Below are 16,560 nucleotides of genomic sequence, written 5' to 3'. Positions count from 1 at the left end.
TACCCTCTAACATTCTTGTTGTCATTTATCTACAGTTTTTAATTTTTTAAATTAATCTTAGTTTTTATTGATGTATAATTGAAATTGGTATAACATTAAAGTAGTTTGAGGTGTACAATGTAATAGTTTGATATTTGTATATATTGCAAAATGATCACCAGTTGACAGTCCGGTTACTGTTGTATTTTTTTCTTCTGATGAGAATTTTCAAGATCCACTCTCCTAGCCGCTTTCTATATACAGCTTCTTAAATACTTAAAGTAAGAGCAGTGTTTTTGTCCCGGAGGCTGAAAATGCCAACAGAAATATTTTTTACAATACCTAATGTGAATTTCAAATAATACTTTCAGTATTAAGCATTTATTTTCAAAGCACTCTTTAAATACATAGGAAAGATTTTCTTTCGCAGGAAACTACATAAGAAATACTAATTCAGTGTTTACTGTATTTAGAGCACTATTCTAAACTAAGAGATAAATACTAAAGAAATAAGACAGTACTTGTTTTTTGACATAAAAGAAACAAAGAGCTCACAGATTAAATGCTCACAAATGTGAGAGGAGGTATAGGGTCCTGAGGTGAGAGACTGTGCCCTGAAGCAAGACTGGCTAGATTGAAATCCTGGCTCTGATGTTACCATTGTGTAACCTCACGCGAGTAACTTAATTTTCCTCTGCCTCAGTTTCATCATCTGTAAAATGGGATTAATAAAAATTAAAGTAATGATCGTATTTGCTGTAATTATTGTGTATAACAACAATTTATAATTAATAACCCACCTCGTTGGGCTGTCGTGAGGGTAAATAATGAATTAACATACATTCAGAGCACTGAGAACACTTTTGAAAACAGAGCAAGCTCTCTGAGATCATGCTTATTGTAATGGGCCTGGTGCTTTCAGACTGCATTGTTCTATTCATTCATTCGTTCATTCATTCATTTTCATTTTACAAGAGGGAGAGAGTGCCTGAGGGAGGGACAGAGAGAGAGAGAATTCCAAGCAGGCTCTGTGCTGTTGGCCCAGACCCCGATGCAGGGCCTCGAACTCATGGACTGTGAGAGATTCTGACCTGAGCCGAAATCACGAGTCAGATGTTTAACTGACTAAGCCACCCAGGAGCCCCTGAATTATTTCTTTAATCTCGATATCCATCATCTCTAGTTGGAGAGGCCAAACATTCATAAGAGAAGAACTAGAAAGATGTTATAACCTGGAATAAAAGAATAGGTACCGAGAGTCTGTGGCATTAAGATGTTACCCTGGAAGAGAATGCAGGATGCGTCTCAAGAAGATGGTGAGGGTAGAGGAGAACGGAGTTTGGTCCCAAAGGATAAGTAAAGCGGGTGAAAACGAAGTCTTTGGGTGGGCAGATGAAGAGAGAAAATATGGCAAAAACAAAGATGCTTAGGTTTTTTAGAACTGGAAATCCCTTAACACATTCAGGATGATGTAAAATAACGAAGGACAGAAAGCATGAAGTTTCTGGTTAAAATGCTAAAGCTGGCTGCAGAGAGGGCCAGTGAGAACATGTAAAATCATGACTTCCGGCCCAGTATTTCTTTTGCTACACCAAAATGAGGTAGAAGCAGGTCATATGGTCGTTTTGTTGTTCATTTCCCCACAATTGAATTAAAATAATTTTTTTTTAGAGAGCTCCAGTTAAAAACAACTAGGATAAAAGAAGAACAAGAAATCCTGCGCATTTCGTGGTAATTCTCTTCCTGGGACACACAAATGTGCTTTGTATATACATTTTCCCACAAGGATGGCAGGATTTCCCTTGTTTTAATTTAAATCACTGCATGTTTTCATTGAGGTGAAGTACACCTCTTATAGTCACTTTACTCCTATAATTTGACAATTTATGTCTCTCACCCTAAAATCATAGTGAGTCCTTCTGCTTCTTCATACATTCTACTTCCTTTAAATAGACTGATGGGAAAGTAAAAAAAAAAAATGCTTTTGTAGTTGGTGGATTTATTATCCATGCTTGACAGTTATTATACCTGTGGTCTGCTTCTCTTAAATTCGAAAGTTGTTGATTGATTGACTTTTGAGAAGAATGGCCAGGAAGGTGAAAGTATTTAAAAACCTCATGGTATGTCTTCAGGAGTTGGATTTTGAGATTTATGAAAACTATAGGTTAATGGTGTTTTTAAAAGACAGGTAGAACTTTGCTCTAGAAACCCTTTTGGCTTTCTAATAGCTTCTTGGTTCATTTTCTCAATGTTTATTGGGATGAGTTCAACAGTTTCTCATAATTTCTTGTCTCAGGTTGCTGAAAAAGAGGGAGAGAGCCTCAAGTGTCCCCACTATGATAGGTCCTTCCAGAGGCAGAATTGTCCCAACGTAACCAAATTCCCAACCTTTACCTTGGGGCAGGAGCTCCGAAGTCTTCCTAAGAGCCCCTCTCTCAGTAGTCCTATTCAGCACATACTTGTCCCAAACCTACTTTTGAAGAAAACTTGGCCTTTTTCAAAGAAGAAAAGGTTATAGAGTTCCCCTACTCTTTCAAGCCATTTGTTCACGTTTTGTGTTGGCAAACCTGCCACTTGAATTTCTGTTAATGTTTGAAAAGCTGGACTGGATAGAGAGGTCAGGGGCCTCCTCATTGCCAAACTGCTCTAAGCGTCTGTTTGGAACCTGATATCAAATGCGCAAAATGGAAAAGTGAGTCTCAACGTGTCATCAGATGGCAGGCCCATACACTGTTGTGAACGCTGGTGTTCATCAGGCTGGGTTATCAAGGTCCGAGGCGGTAGGATTGTGGCAGAGACTGTGGAATCAGACTGCCTGGGTTCAAATCCCAGCTCCGCCACTATTTTCAGTTTCAGTTGCTAGGTAACGACCACTCCAAAGACAATCTCTTTTTATTGTCCTCTCTCCTGATTCTGAGCACGGACTAGATTTAGTTAGGTTTTCTAAGTCTCTCATGCAGTGTGGTCAATCAGTGAGTGAGGCTGGAGTCATCTCAAAGGCTCAGTAACTCACATACCTGACTGCAGGCTGGGTTCTCAGCTGGCACCATCAGCTGGAGCACCTGCACATGACCTTCCATGTACACCAGGCTTCCTCTTAGCATGGCAGCTGGGTTCCCAGGGTGAGTGTTCCAATAAAGGTCCAGGTGAAAACTGTAGCTCCCTTTATGATCTAAAATCAGATCACATAGCATCACTTCTGCTGTGTTCTTTTCATTAGAATCAAGTCACTAAGTACAGCCCACATTCAAGAGGAAGGCAATTAGACTCTTCAATGGGAAGGATGCCCAAGAATCTGAGAACGTGTCTTCAAACCATCCTTGCCACTTATTAGTCGGAAGACCTCTCTGGTTTTGGCTTTCCCGGTCAGTAAAAGAACAATGAGAGTAACTTATCTCAGGATTTTGTGAAGATTAAACAAGAACAGAACAGTCCCCGGTATTCAATACGCCTTAACTTAGACCACTGTCATGCAGATCTGAATTGATGCGGATAGGGTCCTCAATGATGATATGGCTCCAAGCAGACAGAGTCTGGGCAATTGCCACCTTTCCAAAATCTACTGGTGACATTTGACAAATCCCAGTGCCTGTGTTCTTATGGCTCTGGGAACAGAGTTACTATATATGGTCTGAATTCTTTGGTTCACCTCATTTTAGTGACAGTTTCCAGATATAGGTCAGTCCATTTAAACCTGGCCCCATTTATGGCAATTTATTTCGTTATAGGATAAAGTAGTTAGAATCATGAGTAATAATTACTGTGCCTATATTGCTTTTCACACCTTAGCCAAGTAATCCTCACCTCACCCAGTGAGTAAGGTTGGAGGAGCACCCTTCCTTCCTCCGGGATGAGGAAACCAGGACCTCGGTTAAGTGGCTTGTTCTACATTCCACAAAGAGGCAAGAGGCGGGCTGGAGTGAGAAGCTGGAGGTCCTGACTCTCTGGCCCCTCCAACATGCCTAAATAATATGTAGACTAATACCCCATCTCTGATCATTACCCAATGGCAGTTAATATGCTATTTTCAGATATACGGGTATTTGAAATTCCTTTTAAACTATCTTTCATTTTTTTGTAGCAGAGAACTGGCCAGTGTCTACTTAGCATAATGTGAGATATTACAAATCCTGTAAGTAAAAGCATACTTGGCTACTCAATACACCTTTTTTTCCGTTTCGGTCAAATTAATCCTTTCTGATATTCTTGGGTATCCGAACTTTTTTATCTGGGGCAGAAGGAACTGTTGAGAACACTCCCAGTGTTTGCTGGTATGTGCCCCCAGGCTGGCTCCTAGTCGTCATCCCTCCTGCCCCAGTTATTACATTTCTAGTTTGATGTTAGTGAATTCAGGAGTAAAAAAAGGTACAAGGGCCGTGCTCTCCGTGGGCGCTGAGCGGGGACGCCTCCCTTTCCCTCTCCTCTCCTCCCCTCCCCTCCCGGCCCTATCTAGGCTTGCCCTCGGGTGCGGAGGCTGCCGCTCGCGCTCACCGGGGGGGCGCTGTGCAGCCGGCACCGGGCGGCCGGAGGTGAGTCGGCTCGGAGGCGGCGGCTCCCGGTCCTGCAGGCGCGCGGAGGGGCGAATCCCAGGCGGCGAGGTCGCCGCCCCCGCCCCTCGGCCAGCCCCTCCGTCTGCCGGGGAGAGGGGAGTGGCCGCACGCCTCCCGCCGCAGCCCTGCTCTCCGCAGCCGCCGAGCTCTCTGCAGTCGGGCGCGCACCGGAGCCCAGCCTCGGCGCGTGGAGGCGGTGCGGGAGCGCGGGGCGCGCCAAGGGTCGGCAGCCGCAGGACAGCGTCCGCCCAGCAGCCTCCGCCGAGCAGCCGCCGCGGGAGCCCCGCAGCCTCGCAGTGGGCCCGCGCCCCGGAGCGCGAAGAGGACCAGGAGGCGGAGTGGCGCCCGGCGAGGTAGCGCGAGCGCTTTCCCCCTCTCCCTTGCCCTGCCCGCCCGCTCCAGCCGCGGCCCGCCAGGGGCGGTAGAGGGGGCGCCCCGCGCCTTTGTGCCCGAGGTCCCGGTGGCCCCGCCGCAGCCCGCGGGGCACGGGTCAGAGGGGGCTGCGGCGCTCTCGTCCCGGCGTGGCCGCGCTGCGGCGAGAACTCGCGCGTGCTGGAGGTCGCGCCCGGTGGTCGTCACTCCGCAGTCGTTTCGGGGGAGGGTGGGAGAGCAGGCTTGTGAACTAAGTTGCTCTTACTTTGCCCTATTCTCCTAGCACTGTGGGCAAAGTGGAATCCAGATCTTCCCCGTTCTCACCCACACCCCTCCATTTCCCTGGCCCACAGCTGTTTCCTGGCCCCCTCGTTCTTTGGAAGTGGCCTCCTCCGGGAAGGAAAACGGAGGGAGAACAATGGGGCGTCCTGGGGAGTGGGGTTCAGGTGCGGCGTGCCCCGGCGGCGGCGGCACGGGAGAAGGGGGTCCAGGACCCGATGGGGCGTCCCGCGCGTGCAGCTGCGCCTCGCTCCTTTGTTCCGCCGCAGCGGAGGGGGCTGCCCTGGGTCTCGTTTCCTGCCCGGGATGGGATTGATTCACGGTCGTTGAGAGGGAAGGGGAGGGAGCGGGGCCGGAATGAAAACCAGATTAGGTACGGGAGCCCTGGAGGGTGCTAGCGGGGGCCGCGAGGAGGGTTGGGGAGGCGTTGATGAGAGTGCCCTGGAGAATGGATTGCAAACACACAACATGTTGTCTAGGGGCCGTGTGGGTTTCTGAAGCTTCTTTGTAATGCTTTGTTCAGGCTGTGGCCCGAGCGTTTATTGCCTCAACAAGTTGTGCACTTCCTTGAGTTCTAGGCGCTCCCGGTGTTAGTTTGCTGAAATCAAATCTTAGTTACGGTGGAGGAAGACTTTTTTTGTTATGGATCAGGGTGTTTGTGTGTATGTGTGTGCCTCTGGATCTGTGTGTGTGTAGCCAGTGGATATTGGCTTGAATGGGTATGAGGCAAACTTTATAGAATTGATTTTGACATAAAATAATTTTCTCTATTGTAATATAGTATATAACAATTTTCCAGGAATGTTTGAGGGGAAACCACTATAAAATTAGACATTGCTAAATAAATGAATCAGATTATGTAACACTTGAGTTGAAAAACCCTTTTGCAGGCTTTCCCAGAAAACACACCCCGCACACCAGTGTTTGGATTTTGAGTTGAAAAGCCACTGCTTCTGTGCTTTCACTCTCCCCATGTGGGCCACCTGGAATAAGAAAAAGAACTCTTACCATTATGGTGAATGGGAATTTTTTTTTTTTAAAGGGGAGGTAGAATTAAATGTAATATGTTGCCTATTTGTTGAGTGACCCTTTTCTAGATTGGAATCAAGAAACCCAGGAGGAAACAAGGTTGACCTGCTGAGGGAGCCAGGGGGCATTGAATGATGAGTGTTGTTTGAATGGGGTATTCCAAGCAAACCTGTTTTGGGAGGAGGCTGACATTTCCAGGCGTTCATGGGTTTGTGTCTATGGGACAGTAGTGGAAGGATCCCAAAGTGGGACTGAAGGTTAGAGTTACAGTGGTGATAATTTAGGAGACATTCAGGTATAGTAGTCTGGCTGCAGGCAGGGGCGGCAGATGACCCAGTGCTGTGTCTTTGACAGCTCTGAGGACCCACTGTGAAACCACCCCATTGGGCATTCATTTTAGGACAACCAAGTTTGAAAGCCTCTTAACCTTAGCATGGGAATTAGGAGCTTACTCCAGGGGGAAAATATGTTTCCTGCCCACTAAGTGGTAATGGAAAAGAGCTGTGCAAGCTGCTGCTGAGGGTTTGTCTTTTTCGTGGGGGGATGTGGTCACATTTTCAGGCCAGGCTGAGAAGCAGTGGGACTTGTCCTCAGGAGCCATTATGATGTGAAGCTGAAGTGGGATGTAGTCCAACCATCAAGCTGTTTGTTGTTATAACTAACACATTGCCTGGCAAAACATTGTGCCACAGGCAGCAAACAGAGGGAACAGAGGGAGACTCCTTCCTTATTGTTGTGTTGCCATTTTGGACTCTTCATGTGTGCTGTGAATAACTCTGTAAAATGTAGCGCAGTTGGATTCCTCCCAAGTACTCCTTGGGATATACATTAACAACAAGCAAAGCATGAGACTGTGTTAACTGTTGCTGGGACACGGGGTGCGGGTAGGGGGTTTCTCTTCCATAGCTTGTCTCTGGCCAAGGGCTCTCCCCGTGGAGCTCCTGTTGTGCGTTGAGGCTGACTACTGGCTGCACCCCCTTCATGGGATGGGATGAATCATCACTTTGTCAAGCCTGGCGTTAAAGACTGACTCTCCGTGGTTGCCGCACAGTTATGCAAAGCAAGGAGGAGCTGTGGATGTCAGTGGGGAAGGAGTGGGGGTGGGAGTGGTTTGGCTAACAAGGGATCTTCAGAGTGTAAGATCCATGTTTTTCACATTTGTCCTTCTTTTTGGTGAGACTCTCCTCTCCTTCCCGTCCCTTCTACTGTTTTCAGTAGCTGGATATTTGGATTTTAATTAAATAGCCTAAGAGTAATTGTCACTATCCTTTAGTAAGTGTTTACCATGTGTGACGGGTTTTGCATACGTAACTACGAATCCTTAGAGCTTGATGAAGTGGGTGTTATATCCATTTTACAGTTGAAATGAGGCCTAGGGAATTGAGTAGCTTGGCCTCTTACACCCTACTTGTGTAGGTAACTAGTAAGTGGTGGACGGGGAATTTGAACCCTGATCTCTGATTCCAACGTCCCTAGTCTTTTGTGTAGACACTGTATGGTATGACATCTGTTAATAATAGGAATAACAACAGTTTGATCATTTGATTCGCCTTTTGCAAAGTTCGTATCACTTTCCCGTATATTATCGTAACTGATCCTTTGAGGAACCTCTGTGAGATAGGTTTGGAAGGCACAGTTAGTGACATCACAACCCTTAAAACTGTGTTGTTAAAAAGCTTTATGCTGTGTGATGGCCTGTGTGACTAAGCTTTAAGTGAAGGAAACTTTATTTTTAAAAAGTTAGGCTGCCAACACTTAAAAAAACTATTCTTTTTTGGAGACCTTTAAAAGTGGTGGAATAGAATAGATCTTACATAGTGTTTAAGCATTTTATATTTATTGAAATCCATTTTAGCTCCTTTTATCTTACAGCCTTTTCATAGAACAGCACACTTTGGAGACCCAGTGCCAGAGTGTCTTTTTAGAAGAGAAATAAGGAGGGAAGGAATGTGATTATGAAGAGGAAGTGGGGCATCAGAATTGGAAACATACGCAGCAGCAGGCCGTACATTTTCCCAGCACATGCTTTGGGTCCTGGCAGGCGCCTTTTACAGAAGACATCCTTCCTTAGGGAAGTGTCGAGGGCTCTTTTTTTACAATACCTCTGAGATCATCACATCTCTGTGCTCATGGGAACACATATTTCACGGGACTTCTGTGCTCATCCTTCCCCACAGGGGAAGCAAACGAGCTTAGTTGTCCGTGTGAGAAGGGAATGGGAGCTGTCTCCAGTCCTTGGGGTGGAATGGAGAGCGGTTGTGGGCAGGAGGCACCTGTCCTTGACCTGGCAGTGACCACCCAGTGTAGGAGCGGAATGGATTTTAACACTTGGCATCATCGTTTGTTTATGGCTTTCTCAGAATGCTCCTGGGCGAATGGGAAAGTCAATATTGGTTTTGTTTCTAAGACAAGACTGTGAAGACTGTAAGTTCTACTTACGTGTGTAATTGTTTCAAGCTAGGACCTCATTTGGGGTCTTCAGGGAGTATGGTGCAGGTGCGGTAACTTTTGTCTTCTCCTCTTTGCCAGCTATTTGGAGGGAGCCAGACACGAGGTCTGCTGAGCTCTATTGGGGAGCACCTTCCAACTTAGCAGCTGAGCAGGGTGAGGGATGCGTAGCAGCGTCTCGCCCCTGTCACCTTTCCTGGGTTTCTCTTCAGTTGTCAGTGCCTTCTTCATCCATTCATATTTTATTAAGCATACGGGTGATGGGAGGCTATGCATTAAAAAGCAATAAAGGAAATCCATTGTGCCTCAAAGGACGCACAGCAGGGCGGGTCACTGTGCCCAGAGTGGATGTTGGTGACACGAAGAAAGTGACTGTGACAGCTGTGGTGACCAGGGCCACGCCAACACTTGCTGCCAAGACAAAAGCTGAAAACAAAAGCAAGAGAGTGAGGGGGACCCCGAGCACAGTGCCCGCTCCTTCTTTGTCGGAGGTTTCATTTCCTCCAGCCTTTGATGGTGCGCAAGGGCCCGGGGTCTCAACACCTGCCTCTGAAGGTTGGATTGGCTGCGATGTTAGGAAGCAGTTTCCTGAAGGACAGCGCGGGGGATCCTTTTGTGGATCCTGAGGATGTCTAAAGTGCCCTTCCATGGGGGAAGGTGCCGACCTGCGTGGTTGGCCCTGGCGTATGGTAGGACCTTGGTGCCTCCTGCTTTCTTTCCTTCACACCTGCCAGTGTCCTGTCCTCCTCCTGTGTTCAGCCTGGCTGGCGATTCAGTCCCGTTGAGGCTGTTCACAGACTTCGGCTGTATTTACCTTATGGACAAGAAATGCCAGGTCCCCAAAGAATGAAGCATTCATATTTTATATGACGGTCATTACTCTTGTCAGTGAAGTGTTGGGTGCTTTCTTTGTGTCAGGCCTCATGCTGGGTACTCTCTACAGCTGGTTTTGTTGAATCCTCCTTGCTCTCCTCCAGTAGGAGATATTTGTGGATGAGGGAACTGAGTAAGCCCAGGAACTGTGCTTTCCAGAACAACATGCTGCCTCCTGGTGCAGTGTTCTTTGAAGCTTTGGGCCACTTTTTTTTTTCTTTTAAGTTTATTTATTTACTTTGAGAGAGTGTGAGAGAGTGGGGGAGGGGAGAGAGAGAGAGAGAGAGAGAGAATCTCAGGCAGGCTCTACACCACCAGTGTGGAGCCGGATGTGGCCCTCAAACTCACGAACCAAGAGACTGTGACCTGAGCTGAGATGTCGTCTGACGCTTAACCTCCTGAGCCACCCAGGCGTCCTGCGTTGGGCCACTTGTAAGGAGTATATTTTAAGGAGTTGGAGGGAGGGCCTGCCCTTGACAGTCCCTCCCCGCTGCCTTCCTTGCTTCCTTTGTCAGCTGGAGTCAGGGTTCCCGTGGGTGTCCTTGGCCAGTCCAGAGCTGGGCCGTTTGGTTGAAATGCTTCTCAGTTTCTCCTTCTTTTCTGGGCCTCATGCTTGGCTCTCCCATCGTGCCTCAGTCTCCCCCAGATGAGGGCGACATGGGGAACAGGATTTAGCCTGCTGGTGAAGACCCGTTCCTTGCCTGTGCTCTTTCTTACTCTCTCCTGGCACTTCTTTATCTGCAGGAATGAGACGGCCATCTGGGGCTTTGCAGGGGCCTTGTCTGGTCTCTGGTCTCTAGTCTGTCCGAAGGCAGACGGTGTGCTGCTGGTCATCCAGTTGGAGGTCAGGGCCCGACGTGGGTGAGTGGAATGGTGTGAGCACCGCTGTGGAGCTGGGGCTGAGGGACCAAGACGTCAGACAAGGCGGGGAAAAAGAGGGTTGGTGTAGAATTTATATTCTTCCAAGATAGGCAGTTTTAGAAGTTGAAGTCTGGAGAAAAGTGAAAATTGACATTCTTTCTTTTCTTATCAGATAAACAACACTGAGCTTCTAAAAATACCAGGTGCCTGGCTTTCCCTGATAGTTTGAGAGGCCAAGAGGAAACCAGGTCTGTGCCTTCCAGGGACTTTCCCACTGATCCTGGGTGGATCCAGGAAGCTTGGAAGTGCCCAGGTGTCTTCATTTTGCTGTGTTAAAAATGAAAATACAATTCAAAATTGTACCTTATGTATTTTTAAACTTGTTAAAGAGAAAAGAGAGGAATTCGACATCCTTAAAGAGGTTTTCAAAAATTGCATGGAAAAGACGATGGAACAGGTTGTTAACTACTGAGTTTTGTGAACGGGGTGTTCATGTCATTTCCCTGCTGATTTTCACGGGTTGCACGAAAGTAGTTTTTGTACACTTCAGTCAAAACAAATAGCAACAACAACTCTTGTTTTTTTCAAAAACTTTTCAGCCTTGATGGAAAAATCCCTGCTAGCCTGCTTGCATTTTCCATCGCACCTTCCTTCTTTCTTCTCCCTGAATGCTGCTTCCTTTTAAGTTCTTTGTTATTAGACCCTACAGGGCTACTTGCGGTTCTTAGCTGATCTTTTTTTGCCCCTTGAAAGTACTTCAGAAGGATCATCATGATTTTATTCATTTTAGAATCCCAGGCTAAATGCTTTTAGGAAAAGCTTAATTTAAAAAAAAATTTTTAAAGTCTATTTATTTTTGAGAGAGAGAGTGAGTGTGTGGCACCCAAGCAGAGGAGGGGCAGAGAGAGAGGGAGACAGAGAATCCAAAGGAGGCTCCATCCAGACTCAGAGCTGTCAGCACAGATCCCGATGTGAGGCTCGAACCCATGAACCGTGAGATCATGAACTGAGCCGAAGTTGCATGCTTAACCAACTGAGACACCCAGGCACCCCAGGAAAAGCTTAATTTTTATGAACCCTGGGCTTAGGTCAGTGTGCATGGCTAGTGTTTTGTAGGCACTCTGCTTAACAGTTGTAATAGGCTGACCACAGTTTTGATCTACCCCTGATGTGGTGAGCCATCTAGGAAGAAGTTCTCATTTGCCTGAAATCTTCAGGGTGTTGAGAGGTATTCATAAAAACATATGAATTGTCACATTGGGTGAGATTCAGGCTTCTGCTTTGTGCAGCAGCAGAATATAAGTTAACAGTATTCTGTGACATCGGGGCAGGGGGCTGGAGTTAGATTTCATAGCTTCATAGGTTTCATGGATAACTTTAAATATCTCTAATTGCATGATCTCTTAAAAACTTCTCATTCATATATTTAAATTCATATATTCAGATTCTTGAATTGTTTATTTTTGTTCTATCTTCTATACATTTCACATCTTCAAAGGAACTTGATAGGAACTTGGTATTTTGACTCTCAAGTGCCCAATTTTTGGAATAGTAGAGTATTAAAGTTGAAAGAGCCTAAAGGTCACTGCTGTAACCCCTTCATTGTATCTGAGACCTGCTTAGGTTCATGAAGTTGACCTGGGACAGATCTGGGAACTTGACCGTAGTCTTCTTTTCTTTTCTCACTGCCCCCCCGCCCCAAGAGTGAGCATGTGGGAGAGGGGCAGAGAGAGAGAGGGAGAATCGCAAGCAGGCTCTGCATTGTCAGTGCAGAGCCCTAGGTAGGGGTCGAACTCATGAACCGTGAGGTCATGACGTGAGCCGAAGTCAGATGCTTAATGACTGAGCCACCCAGGTGCTCCTTGACTGTAGTCTTTTAACTTCTTGCTCAGTTTTCCTTCTAGGGGAATATTTCACTGTCTCCCCAAGTCTATCTAAATTCAAGCTCAGTACCCAGTACCTAATAGTTGATCCTCTTTTGACTTGGCTGTTTGTGCTGATAGGATTCCCATCATCATCTGGACTTGGGATTCCAGAAGCATTCCCTCCTTCTCCACTTTCTGTGACCCATCCATTCAGTTGTTTTATTTGGTTGATTATTGCCTTTAATTTCCAAGTCCTTAAGCCTCTGCTCTGGCTCAGGCCTCTAAAATGCTGGGTTAGTAGAATGTAGCAATTACCAAAGTGGGTTGTTCCATAAAAAGTTAGCTTGAAAAAAAAAATCCCATAAAGTGAGTAGATGTGTACTTCAAAAAGGGTTCCCTGGAGAAGTAGGTGTTGGTTCAATAACATTTTAAATAGGTTTCTTTGCAGAAAGACTTGTTATGGCCTTTCATTTGTGGTTGCGGACTATGACTATCGAAGAGAGAGATACAGTATGCACATGTCCCCATTGTGTGACCACTGAACCCCTTCTGGCAGGGGTCATTATTTGACAACACTGCTATAGTTACTTCATAGTACCATTTCTAGAGCCATTACCAGCTGACTTTGTAGGAGAATGTGTATTCGTTTGATGTGAGCCACCCACACTTGGTTCACTCTCAGATGTGTCTTAAGCTTTTTGACCTCATTATTCTCCTGGAGCTTTCCTTCACCCTGGAAGGCCCTCTCCACCCTGTTACACGTCTTTCACAACCGGGTTTGTTCTCATCTCAACCAGTTTCCCCCAGACTCTTGCTCTTCTGAACTTAGAGCATTTACTGTTTCACCGCTTAAAACAAAGAGAAAATATTTAAAACAGTCAAAATATTAGAAGGAATGTTGCACACCCCTAATAGTTAAATTACTGGAATTCACAAAAATGACACTTTCCCTATTTGTGTCTGTTGATGTGTCACACGCACATTACACTCTTGCCTCTTTCTCCATACTGGGGAGCTTGTTCCCATTAGCTAGGCATGTGGCTTTTAAAAAAAAAAAAATTGTGTTATTGTTATTACATTGCATGTATATAGTATGCAGGGAGAATTGAGATCTTTAGGGCTTCATGGCTTACCATCTGTGACCTGATATACCTCTCTATTTATTTATGTCTTTTATGTCCTCTGATGAAATTTTACCATTTTGTGTCTGAAACGCTTACATCTTCTGTTAGATTTGTGCCAACGTGCCTCATGGTTTTTGTGGTCATTGTGAATGGATTTGTGTCTCATATCTCTGATTGGTGTTGCTGGTGTACAACAGTGGCATTGACTTTGTGTTTGTTTGTAGATTGGTCTTGACTGATCAAGTTTCCGCTTAAACTTGGGTTTGTGCTTGGAGCCTGAGGTTGGGTGGCTTACCTAATAGAGCACAAAATACACCCTGCGGTGGAAATGTCACCTTTCCCACTGGTAAGATTACTGCAGTACTTTTCGAAGTAAGGGGAGGTGACTTTTTTAAATTCTTCAGTGTATGCATTTATTCATTCATCAGATGTTTGGGTGCTTACTATGTGCCGGACCGTGGACTGGACCCTGTACTAGTCTTCAGTGGTGGTAGCACAGGCATGATTTCCGCTCTCATGGCATATGAGGGGAGAGAGATGTTGCAGAAATGAACGCAGATATTTATGATTTATGAATTGTGATTGGTGCTGTGAAGGAAAAGGACAGGGGACTGTGAGAATAAGAAAGGCTAAGAGAGGTGATGTTAGATTGAGGCTCCAGGGAGGGCCTGAGGACGTGGACATTGGTGCAGTGGTCTTGAGAATGAGTCGGTGCTGGAGGAAGAGAAGCCCGAAGAGCTTTCCAGACCCTCAAAAACAAGCTCAGAAGCCCCAAGATGGGGCTCTGCTGTTAATGGTAGATTGCTGGAAATTTTAGTAATCAGTGACTGAAATCAAGTTACTGCCTCTTAGTAAATCATCATGATAGTGGTATTCAATAGTGTGTAAATTATGATGACATGGGAATATTTATTTTTGGTCAGTAATTTCCTCTTCCGCCCCTTCCTCCTCAAATGAAAATGCTCGAGGGGTGCCTGGGTGGCTCAGTCGGTTGAATGTCCGACTTCGGCTCAGGTCATGATCTCTCAGCTCATGAGTTCGAGCCCCATGTCGGGCTCTGGGATGACAGCTTGGAGCCTGGAGCCTGCTTCGGATTCTGTGTCTCCCTCTCTCTCTGCCCCTCCCCTGCTCATGCTCTGTTTCTTTCTGTCTCAAAAATAAATAAACATTAAAAACGTTTTTTTTTATGAAGAAGAGAAAACGCTCAAGTTAAGAGAGTGCCTCCGTGGTGCGGCTTGAACTGGGCTGCTTGCTGCCCATCCTCCACCCCCAGTTCCCCATCTGAGTGCTGCCATTACCCCGTGTACTGGCACCTGCTGGGCACATCAGAATCCTGCTCAGACTGGGTCCTGCTCTGAGTCTGGACAAGCCCTCTTCCCTTCCCGGGAGGGGTTTGGAGCAGGGCCACCTTTGGCTCTTTCAGTGGCTAAGCCCTTACCCCCCCCCCCCCCCACCCCCCCATTCTCCAAAGATACACTGAAGGCTTTGGGGTAGGTGGAGGGGTCCTGTGTGAGTTACACTTAAGCCCACCTAGACTAACTGCTCTTTGGTCATTGAAGCTTTGCACCGGGGTAAGTGTGACTGAGTCTGGTTCTTTCTTACATGCCTCAGTGGGAGGCAGTGTGGTGCAGTGGTGACAGGCTAGTTCTAGAGAAAGTATTGGTTTGGAGACTTGACTCTTCTGCTTAATAGTGCATGGCGTTGGGCAGGTAGCTTAATTTGTCTATGCCTCTGCTTTCTCATCTGCAAAATGCAGGTCACAATAGAGCCTTCTTTTGGGGCTTGTAGTAAGGATTCAACATGTTAACACGTGTATGTGTCTAAAACAGCGTCAGGCACAGGCATCACTCTGTGTAAAGGTTAGTTACTACTCCTTGATCTTTCCTGAAAATGGATTCCTGGGGTTCTCCCTCCTCCCTGCCAGGCACCCAGACCTGTTTGAATCCGAGCAGTGCACATAATTTATGATTTGATACGGGACTCAAGTTACTCCTAAAAAATAATTAGGAATAAAGATGGCAAAGAAATAAACCAAAATGTTCATGGTGATTGTGTTGGTGTAATTGTGGTGACTTACTTTTACCCCTCTTATTTTACACGTTTCCCATAATCTGGTTATGTTACTTCTGTACAGATGATAATATAATAACATCTTATGGAAAAAGGCCAGGCTGGCACTTAACCCTAGTGGTTCTTTAAAGTGGGGCAGAAGAGGAGGGACGCCTGGGTCCTGCCTGCTCAGATTGCTTTGACACGTGGTGGAGTACCTTCCGGTTTATGTCTCTCCGGGCAGAAGTACAACGGTATTTAAAAGTCTTTAGTAGAGATGGCCCCGAAAGTTAGAAGGTGGGGGATGTGGTTCCTAGTGAAAGGAAACTCTTCATTCTTTGTTTCTTCTTCTGTTTTTCCCTTTGTGTTCCTTCTTGCGCTCCCTGAGCAGGCCTCCAGCCATCTGTCAATCAGTCTCTTTTGGGCTCCTCATACTCCCCTCCCCCTCGAATATGTTCTTTTTCATCCCCCATCTTTCTCCTTTACTTGTTGTCGTGCAGTAAAGGAGATGCATACGTTCTACAATTTAAAGAGTATTTTTTTCTTTATTTTTAATCATAAAACTAAATGTAACTTTTTGCCTTCAAAAATCTAAATTGAGTTGCCTTTTATTTACTCACACCTGTAATTAATTGATTGATTGACTTAGTTTCTAACTAAATCACTAAACTCTGGGGGCAGGGGGAGGTGGGTCTGTGCCTCCTGATAGCTCCAGGAATCATGGGGGATTGGGAGCCTGGAAGAAGGGAAGATTGAGGGGATGAGGAAGTTAAATTTCTCCTCTTTCCCTGTTTTTCTTAGGATGATCTGTATTGTTACCATTTCATTATGTGTCAGAATTTTTAAACGTTTCCAAACTGGAAGAACAGAATTTTGGACAATTACCAAGGTGCATTTTTACAAAGAAAACCTTGCCAAATCTGACACATTTCCTCAAAAGTCCGTTGCTTTTAATTACTTTTTAAAAAGTTCGGCAAGCTTTCCAGCTCTCCTTTCATGCTCTCTTGTATAATTGTGAGTGGAGAAATGGTCTTTCCTGCTAAGTTTGTTTTATCTGCAGGAATTTATGCGTAAGCAGTGGTATTCTATGAGTATCTCAAAATAATACCGATACAGGTTTCAAGGAGGATA

The 16,560-nt window shown here is 45.8% G+C and overlaps 1 protein-coding gene across 3 annotated transcripts in view; it reads left to right on the top strand.

Annotated features, from left to right (window-relative positions):
• The first annotated feature begins 4,618 nt into the window (after window positions 1-4,618).
• Window positions 4,619-16,560, top strand: part of MYO1B (myosin IB) — a 187,025-nt gene continuing 175,083 nt past the window's right edge. For all 3 annotated transcript variants that reach the window (XM_049615267.1, XM_049615266.1, XM_049615264.1), the window contains exon 1: window positions 4,619-4,882. The gene's annotated coding sequence lies outside the window, so the exon portion shown is untranslated. The remainder of the gene's footprint in view (window positions 4,883-16,560) is intronic.

The sequence above is a fragment of the Panthera uncia genome, assembly GCF_023721935.1.
Source record: "Panthera uncia isolate 11264 chromosome C1 unlocalized genomic scaffold, Puncia_PCG_1.0 HiC_scaffold_3, whole genome shotgun sequence".
Classification (NCBI taxonomy): Eukaryota; Metazoa; Chordata; class Mammalia; order Carnivora; family Felidae; genus Panthera; species Panthera uncia.
This window is presented reverse-complemented; position numbering and strand designations above follow the sequence as displayed.